The sequence below is a fragment of the Eschrichtius robustus genome, chromosome 11 (genome assembly GCF_028021215.1).
Source record: "Eschrichtius robustus isolate mEscRob2 chromosome 11, mEscRob2.pri, whole genome shotgun sequence".
NCBI classification, from domain to species: domain Eukaryota; kingdom Metazoa; phylum Chordata; class Mammalia; order Artiodactyla; family Eschrichtiidae; genus Eschrichtius; species Eschrichtius robustus.
The window spans coordinates 21,822,387-21,830,936 of NC_090834.1; positions in this window are offsets into that span (position 1 = coordinate 21,822,387).

Here is an 8,550-nt window from a genome sequence, read left to right on the forward strand (position 1 = left end):
ACATTTAGGTTGCTTCCATGTCCTGGCTACTGTAAATAGTGCTGCTAAGAACATTGGGATGCATGTGTCTTTTTGAATTATGGTTTTCTTAGGGTATATGTCCAGTATTGGGATTGCTGGTTCATATGGTAGTTCTATTTATAGTTTTTTAAGGAACTTCCATACTGTTTTCCATAGTGGCTGTATCAATTTACATTCCCACCAACAGTAAGAGGGCTCACACCCTCTCCAGCATTTCTTGTTTTTAGATTTTTTGATGATGGCTATTCTGACCAGTGTGAGGTGATACCTCATTGTACTTTTGATTTGCATTTCTCTACTAATTAGTGATGTTGAGCATCTTTTCATGTACATCTTGACCATCTGTATGCCTTCTTTGGAGAAATGTCTATTTAGGTCTTCCACCCATTTTTTGATTGGGTTGTTTGTTTCTTTGATATTGAGCTGCCTGAGCTGCTTATATATTTTGGAGATTAATCCTTTGTCAGTTGCTTCATTTGCAAGTATTTTGTCCCATTCTGAGGGTTGTCTTTTCATCTTGTTTATGGTTTCCTTTGCTGTACAAGAGCTTTTAAGTTTAATTAGGTCCCATGTGTTTATTTTAATTTTTATTTTCATTACTGTAGGAGGTGGGTCAAAAAGATCCTGCTATGATTTATGTCAAAGAGTGTTCTGCCTATGTGTTCCTCTAAGAGTTTTATAGTGTCTGGCCTTACATTTAGGTCTCGAATCCATTTTGATTTTATTTTTGTGTATGGTGTTAGGAGTGTTCCAGTATCATTCTTCTACATGTAGCTGTCCAGTTTTCCCAGCACCACTTATTGAAGAGGCTGTCTTTTCCTCATTGTATATTTTTACCTCCTTTGTCATAGATTAGGTGACCAAAGGTGTGTGGGGTTATCTCTGGGTTTTCTATCCTGTTCCATTGATCTATATTTCTGTTTCTGTGCCACTACCATACTGTCTTGATTACTGTAGCTTTGTAGTATATTCTGAAGTCAGGGAGTCTGATTCACCAAGCTCTGTTTTTTTATCTCAAGATTGCTTTGGCTATTTGGGGTCTGTTGTGTTTCCATACAAATTGTAAAATTTTCTGTTCTAGTTCTGTGAAAAATGCCATTGGTAATTTGATAGGGATTGTACTGAATCTGTAGATTGCTTTGGGTAGTATAGTCGTTTTCACAAATTGATTCTTCCAATCTAAGAACATGGTATATCTCTCCATCTATTTGTGTCGTCTTTGATTTCTTTCATCAGTATCTTATAGTTTTTTGTGTACAGGTCTTTTTCCTCCTTAGGTAGGTTTATTCCTAAATATTTTGATATATTCTTTTTGTTGCAATGGTAAATGGGATTGTTTCCTTAATTTCTTTTTCTGATCTTTTGTTGTTAGTGTATAGGAATGAAAGAGATTTCTGTGTATTAATTTTGTATCCTGCAACTTTCCTAAATTCATTGATTAACTCTAGTAGTTTTCTGGTGGCATCTTTAACAATTTTTATGTATAGGATTACATCATCTGCAAACAGTGAGAGTTTTACTCCTTCTTTTCCAATTTGAAGTCCTCTTATTTCTTTTTCTTCTCTACTGCTGTGGCTAGGACTTCCAAAACTATGTTGAATAAGAGTGGTGAGACAAATGGTGAGACACCCTTGTCTTTTTCCTGATGTTAGAGGAAACGCTTTCAGTTTTTCACCATTGAGAATAATGTTTGCTGCGGGTTTGTCATATATGGCCTCTAATATATTGAGGTAGGTTCCCTCTATTCCCACTTTCTGGAGAGTTTTTATCATAAATTGGTGTTGAATTTTGTCCAAAGTTTTTTCTGCATCTACTGAGATCATATGGTTTTTATTCTTCAATTTGTTAATATGGTGTATCACATTGATTGATTTGCATATATTGAAGAATCCTTCCATTTCTGGGATAAACCCCACTTGATCATGGTGTATGATCTTTTAATGTGTTGTTAGATTCGGTTTGCTAGTATTTTGTTGAGGATTTTTGCGTTTATGTTCATCAGTGATATTGGCCTGTAGTTTTATTTATTTGTGGTATCTTTGTCTGGTTTTGGTATCAGGGTGATGGTGTCCTCTTAGAATGAGTTTGGCTATGTTCCATCCTCTGCAATTTCTTGGAAGAGTTTGAGAAGGATAGGTGTTAGCTCTTCTCTAAATGTTTGATGAATTGACCTGTGAAGCCATCTGGTCCTGGACTTTTGTTTGTTGGACGATTTTTAATCACAGTTTCAGTTTCATTACTTGTGATTGGTTTGTTCATATTTTCTATTTCTTCTTGGTTCAGGTTTGGAAGGTTGTACTTTTCTAAGAATTTGTCCTTTTCTTCCAGGTGGTCCGTTTTATTAGCATATTGTTGTTTGTAGTACTCTCTTATGATTTTATGTATTTCTGTGTTGTCAGTTGTAACCTCTTTTTCACTCCTAATTTTATTGATTTGAGTCCTCTTCTTTTTTTCTTGATAAGTCTGGCTAAAGGTTTATCAATTTTGTTTATCTTCTCAAAGAACTAGCTTTTAGTCTTATTGATCTTTGCTATTCTTTTCTTCATTTGTATTTCGTTTATTTCTGCTCTTATATTTATGATTTCTTTCCTTCTACTAACTTTGGGTTTTGTTTCTTCTTCTTTCTCTAGTTGCTTTAGGTGTAAGTTTAGGTTGTTTATTTGAGGTTTTTCTTGTTTCTTGAGGTAGGATTGTATTGTTATAAACTTCCTTCTTAGAACTGATTTTGCTGCATCCCATAGGTTTTGGGTCGTCGTGTTTTCATTGTCATTTTTTTCTAGGTATTTTTTGATTTCCCCTTTGATTTCTTCAGCAATCTCTTGGTTCTTTAGTAACGTGTTGTTTAGCCTCCATGTGTTTGTATTTTACAGTTATTTTCCTGTAATTGATTTATGATCTCCTAGCATTGTGGTTGGAAAATATTCTTGATATGATTTCAATTTTCTTAAATTTACCAAGGCTTTATTTGTGACCCAACATGTGATCTATCCTGGAGAATATTCCATGAGCACTTGAGAAGAAAGTGTAATCTTCCACTTTCAGGTGGAATGTCCTATGAATATCATTTAAGTCTATTTGATCTCTTGTGTCATTTAAAGCTTGTGTTTCAGTCTGGATTATCTGTCCACTGGTGTAAGTGGGATGTTAAAATTCCTCACTATTATTGTGTTACTGTAAATTTCTCCTTTTTTTTTTTTTAACATCTTTATTGAAGTATAATTGCCTTACAATGGTGTGTTAGCTTCTGCCTTATAACAAAGTGAATCAGTTATACATATACAATATGTTCCCATTTCTCTTCCCTCTTGCATCTCCCTCCCTCCCACCCTCCCCATCCCACCCCTCTAGGTGGTCACAAAGCACCGAGCTGATCTCCCTGTGCTATGCGGCTGCTTCCCACTAGTTATCTATTTTACATTTGGTAGTGTATATATGTCCATGACACTCTCTTACCCTGTCACATCTCACCCCACCCCCTCCCCATATCCTCAAGTCCATTCTCTAGTAGGTCTGTGTCTTTATTCCCGTCTTGCCACTAGGTTCTTCATGGCCTTTTTTTTTTTTTTTTTTTCCCTTAGATTCCGTATATATGTGTTAGCATACTGTATTTGTTTTTCTCTTTCTGACTTACTTCACTCTGTATGACAGACTCTAACTCCATCCACCTCATTACAAATACCTCCATTTCATTTCTTTTTATGGCTGAGTAATATTCCATTGTATATATGTGCCACATCTTCTTTATCCATTCATCTGTCGATGGACATTTAGGTTGCTTCCATGTCCTGGCTATTGTAAATAGAGCTGCAATGAACATTTTGGTACATGACACTTTTTGACCTATGGTTTTCTCAGGGTATATGCCCAGTAGTGGGATTGCTGGGTCGTATGGTAGTTCTATTTGTACTTTTTTAAGGAACCTCCATACTGTTCTCCATAGTGGCTGTATCAATTTACATTCCCACCAACAGTGCAAGAGTGTTCCCTTTCCTCCACACCCACTCCAGCATTTATTGTTTCTAGATTTTTTGATGATGGCCATTCTGACCGGTGTGAGATGATATCTCATTGTAGTTTTGATTTGCATTTCTCTAATGATTAATGATGTTGAGCATTCTTTCATGTGTCTGTAGGCCATCTGTATATCTTCTTTGGAGAAATGTCTATTTAGGTCTTCTGCCCGTTTTTGGATTGGGTTGTTGGTTTTTTTGTTATTGAGCTGCATGAGCTGCTTGTAAATCTTGGAGATTAATCCTTTGTCAGTTGCTTCATTTGCAAATATTTTCTCCCATTCTGATGGTTGTCTTTTGGTCTTGTTTATGGTTTCCTTTGCTGTGCAAAAGCTTTTAAGTTTCATTAGGTCCCATTTGTTTATTTGTGTTCTTCTTTCCATTTCTCTGGGAGCTGGGTCAAAAAGAATCTTGCTGTGATGTATGTCATAGAGTGTTCTGCCTATGTTTTCCTCTAAGAGTTTGATAGTGTCTGCCCTTACACTTAGGTCTTTAATCCATTTTGAGTTTATTTTTGTGCATGGTGTCAGGGAGTGTTCTAATTTCATACTTTTACATGTACCTGTCCAAACCTATGTTGAATAATATTGGTGAGAGTGGGCAACCTTGTCTTGTTCCCGATCTTAGTGGAAATGGTTTCAGTTTTTCACCATTGAGGACAATGTTGGCTGTGGGTTTGTCATATATGGCCTTTATTATGTTGAGGAAAGTTCCCTCTATGCCTACTTTCTGCAGGGCTTTTATCATAAATGGGTGTTGAATTTTGTCGAAAGCTTTCTCTGCATCTATTGAGATGATCATATAGTTTTTCTCCTTCAATTTGTTCATATGGTGTATCACATTGATTGATTTGCGTATATTGAAGAATCCTTGCATTCCTGGGATAAACCCCACTTGATCATGGTGTATGATCCTTTTAATGTGCTGTTGGATTCTGTTTGCTAGTATTTTGTTGAGGATTTTTGCATCTATGTTCATCCGTGATATTGGCCTGTAGTTTTCTTTCTTTGTGACATCTTTGTCTGGTTTTGGTATCAGGGTGATGGTGGCCTCGTAGAATGAGTTTGGGAGTGTTCCTCCCTCTGCAATATTTTGGAAGAGTTTGAGAAGGATAGGTGTTAGCTCGTCTCTAAATGTTTGATAGAATTCACCTGTGAAGCCATCTGGTCCTGGGCTTTTGTTTGTTGGAAGGTTTTTAATCACAGTTTCAATTTCAGTGCTTGTGATTGGTCTGTTCATATTTTCTATTTCTTCCTGGTTCAGTCTCGGCAGTTTGTGCATTTCTAAGAATCTGTCCATTTCTTCCAGGTTGTCCATTTTATTGGCATAGAGTTGCTTGTAGTAATCTCTCATGATCTTTTGTATTTCTGCAGTGTCAGTGGTTACTTCTCCTTTTTCATTTCTAATTCTATTGATCTGAGTCTTCTCCCTTTTTCTCTTGATGAGTCTGGCTAATGGTTTATCAATTTTGTTTATCTTCTCAAAGAACCAGCTTTTTGTTTCATTGATTTTTGCTATTGTTTCCTTCATTTCTTTTTCATTTATTTCTGACCTGATCTTTATAATTTCTTTCCTTCTGCTGGCTTTGGGGCTTTTTTGTTCTTCTTTCTCTAATTGCTTCAGGTGCAAGGTTAGGTTGTTTATTCGAGATGTTTCCTGTTTCTTGAGGTAGGCTTGTATTGCTATAAACTTCCCTCTTAGCACTGCTTTTGCTGCGTCCCATAGGTTTTGGGTCGTCGTATCTCCATTGTCATTTGTTTCTAGGTATTTTTTGATTTCCCCTTTGATTTCTTCAGTAGTCACTTCGTTATTAAGTAATGTATTGTGTAGCCTCCATGTGTTTGTATTTTTTACAGATCTTTTCCTGTAATTGATATCTAGTCTCATAGCGTTGTGGTCGGAAAAGATACTTGATACGATTTCAATTTTCTTAAATTTACCAAGGCTTGATTTGTGACCCAAGATATGATCTATCCTGGAGAATGTTCCATGAGCACTTGAGAAAAATGTGTATTCTGTTGTTTTTGGGTGGAATGTCCTATAAATATCAATTAAGTCCATCTTGTTTAATGTATCATTTAAAGCTTGTGTTTCCTTATTTATTTTCATTTTGGATGATCTGTCCATTGGTGAAAGTGGGGTGTTAAAGTCCCCTACTATGATTGTGTTGCTGTCGATTTCCCCTTTTATGGCTGTCAGTATTTGCCTTATGTATTGAGGTGCTCCTATGTTGGGTGCATAAATATTTACAATTGTTATAGCTTCCTCTTGGATCGATCCCTTGATCATTATACAGTGTCCTTCTTTGTCTCTTGTAATAGTCTTTATTTTAAAGTCTATTATATGAGAATTGCTACTCCAGCTTTCTTTTGATTTCCATTTGCATGGAATATCTTTTTCCATCCCCTCACTTTCAGTCTGTATGTGTCTCTAGGTCTGAAGTGGGTCTCTTGTAGACAGCATATATATGGGTCTTGTTTTTGTATCCATTCAGCCAGCCTGTGTCTTTTGGTGGGAGCATTTAATCCATTTACATTCAAGGTAATTATCGATATGTATGTTCCTATTCCCATTTTCTTAAATATTTTGGGTTTGTTATTGTAGGTGTTTTCCTTCTCTTGTGTTTCTTGCCTAGAGAAGTTCCTTTAGCATTTGTTGTAAAGCTGGTTTGGTGGTGCTGAACTCTCTCAGCTTTTGCTTGTCTGTAAAGGTTTTAATTTCTCCATCGAATCTGAATGAGATCCTTGCTGGGTAGAGTAATCTTGGTTGTAGGTTTTTCTCCTTCATCACTTTAAGTATATCCTGCCACTCCCTTCTGGCTTGCAGAGTTTCTGCTGAAAGATCAGCTGTTAACCTTATGGGGATTCCCTTGTGTGTTATTTGTTTTTTTTCCCTTGCTGCCTTTAATATGTTTTCCTTATATTTAATTTTTGACAGTTTGATTAATATGTGTCTTGGTGTGTTTCTCCTTGCGTTTATCCTGTATGGGACTCTCTGTGCTTCCAGGACTTGATTAACTATTTCCTTTCCCATATTAGGGAAGTTTTCAACTATAATCTCTTCAAATATTTTCTCAGTCCCTTTCTTTTTCTCTTCTTCTTCTGGGACCACTATAATTCGAATGTTGGTGCGTTTAATGTTGTCCCAGAGGTCTCTGAGCCTGTCCTCAGTTCTTTTCATTCTTTTTTCTTTATCCTGCTCTGCAGTAGTTATTTCCACCATTTTATCTTCCAGGTCACTTATCCTTTCTTCTGCCTCAGTTATTCTGCTATTGATCCCATCTAAAGTATTTTTAATTTCATTTATTGTGTTTTTCATCATTGCTTGGTTCCTCTTTAGTTCTTCTACATCCTTGTTAAATGTTCCTTGCATTTTGTCTATTCTATTTCCAAGATTTTGGATCATCCTTACTATCATTATTCTGAATTCTTTTTCAGGTAGACTACCTATTTCCTCTTCATTTGTTAAGTCTAGTGTGCTTTGACCCTGCTCCTTCATCTGCTGTGTGTTTTTCTGTCGTCTCATTTTGCTTATCTTACAGTGTTTGGGGTCTCCTTTTCACAGACTGAAGGTTCGTAGTTCCCGTTGTTTTTGGTAACTGTCCCCAGTGGCTAAGGTTGGTTCAGTGGGTTGTGTAGGCTTCCTGGTAGAGGGAACTAGTGCCTGAGCTCTGGTGGATGAGGCTGGATCTTGTCTTTCTGGTGGGCACATCCACGTCTGGTGGTGTATTTTGGGGTGTCTGTGGCCTTATTATGATTTTAGGTAGCCTCTCTGCTAATGGATGGGGCTGTGTTCCTGTCTTGCTAGTTGTTTGGCATAGGGTGTTCAGCACTGTAGCTTGCTGGTCATTGAGTGATGCTGGGTCTTGATGTTGAGATGGAGATCTCTGAGAGATTTTTGCCGTTTGGTATTACGTGGAGCTGGGAGGTCTCTTGTGGACCAGTGTCCTGAAGTTGGCTCTCCCACCTCAGAGGCACGGCCCTGATGCCTGGCTGGAGCACCAAGAGCCTTTCGTCCACACGGCTCAGAGTAAAAGGGAGAAAAAATAGAAAGAAAGAAAGAAAGAGGCTATAATATAGTGAAGTAAAATAAAGCTATTGTAAAGCAAAGCTATACAGACAAAATCTCACCCAGAAGCATATACATATACACTCACAAAAAAAAAAGGAAAAGGGGAAAAATTAATATATCCTGCTCCCAAAGTCCACCTCCTGAATTTGGGATGATTCATTGTCTATTCAGGTATTCAACAGATGCAGGCACATCAAGTTGTTTGTGGAGTTTTAATCCGCTGCTTCTGAGGCTGCTGGGAGAGATTTCCCCTTCTCTTCCCTGTTCGCACAGCTCCTGGGGTTCAGCTTTGGATTTGGACCCGCCTCTGCATGTAGGTCGCCTGAGGGCGTCTATTCCCCGCCCAGACAGAACGGGGTTAAAGGAGCCGCTGCTTCGGGGGCGCTGGCTCACTCAGGCCGCGGGGAGGGAGGTGTACAGAGGAGGCGGGGCGAGCCTGCTGCGTCAG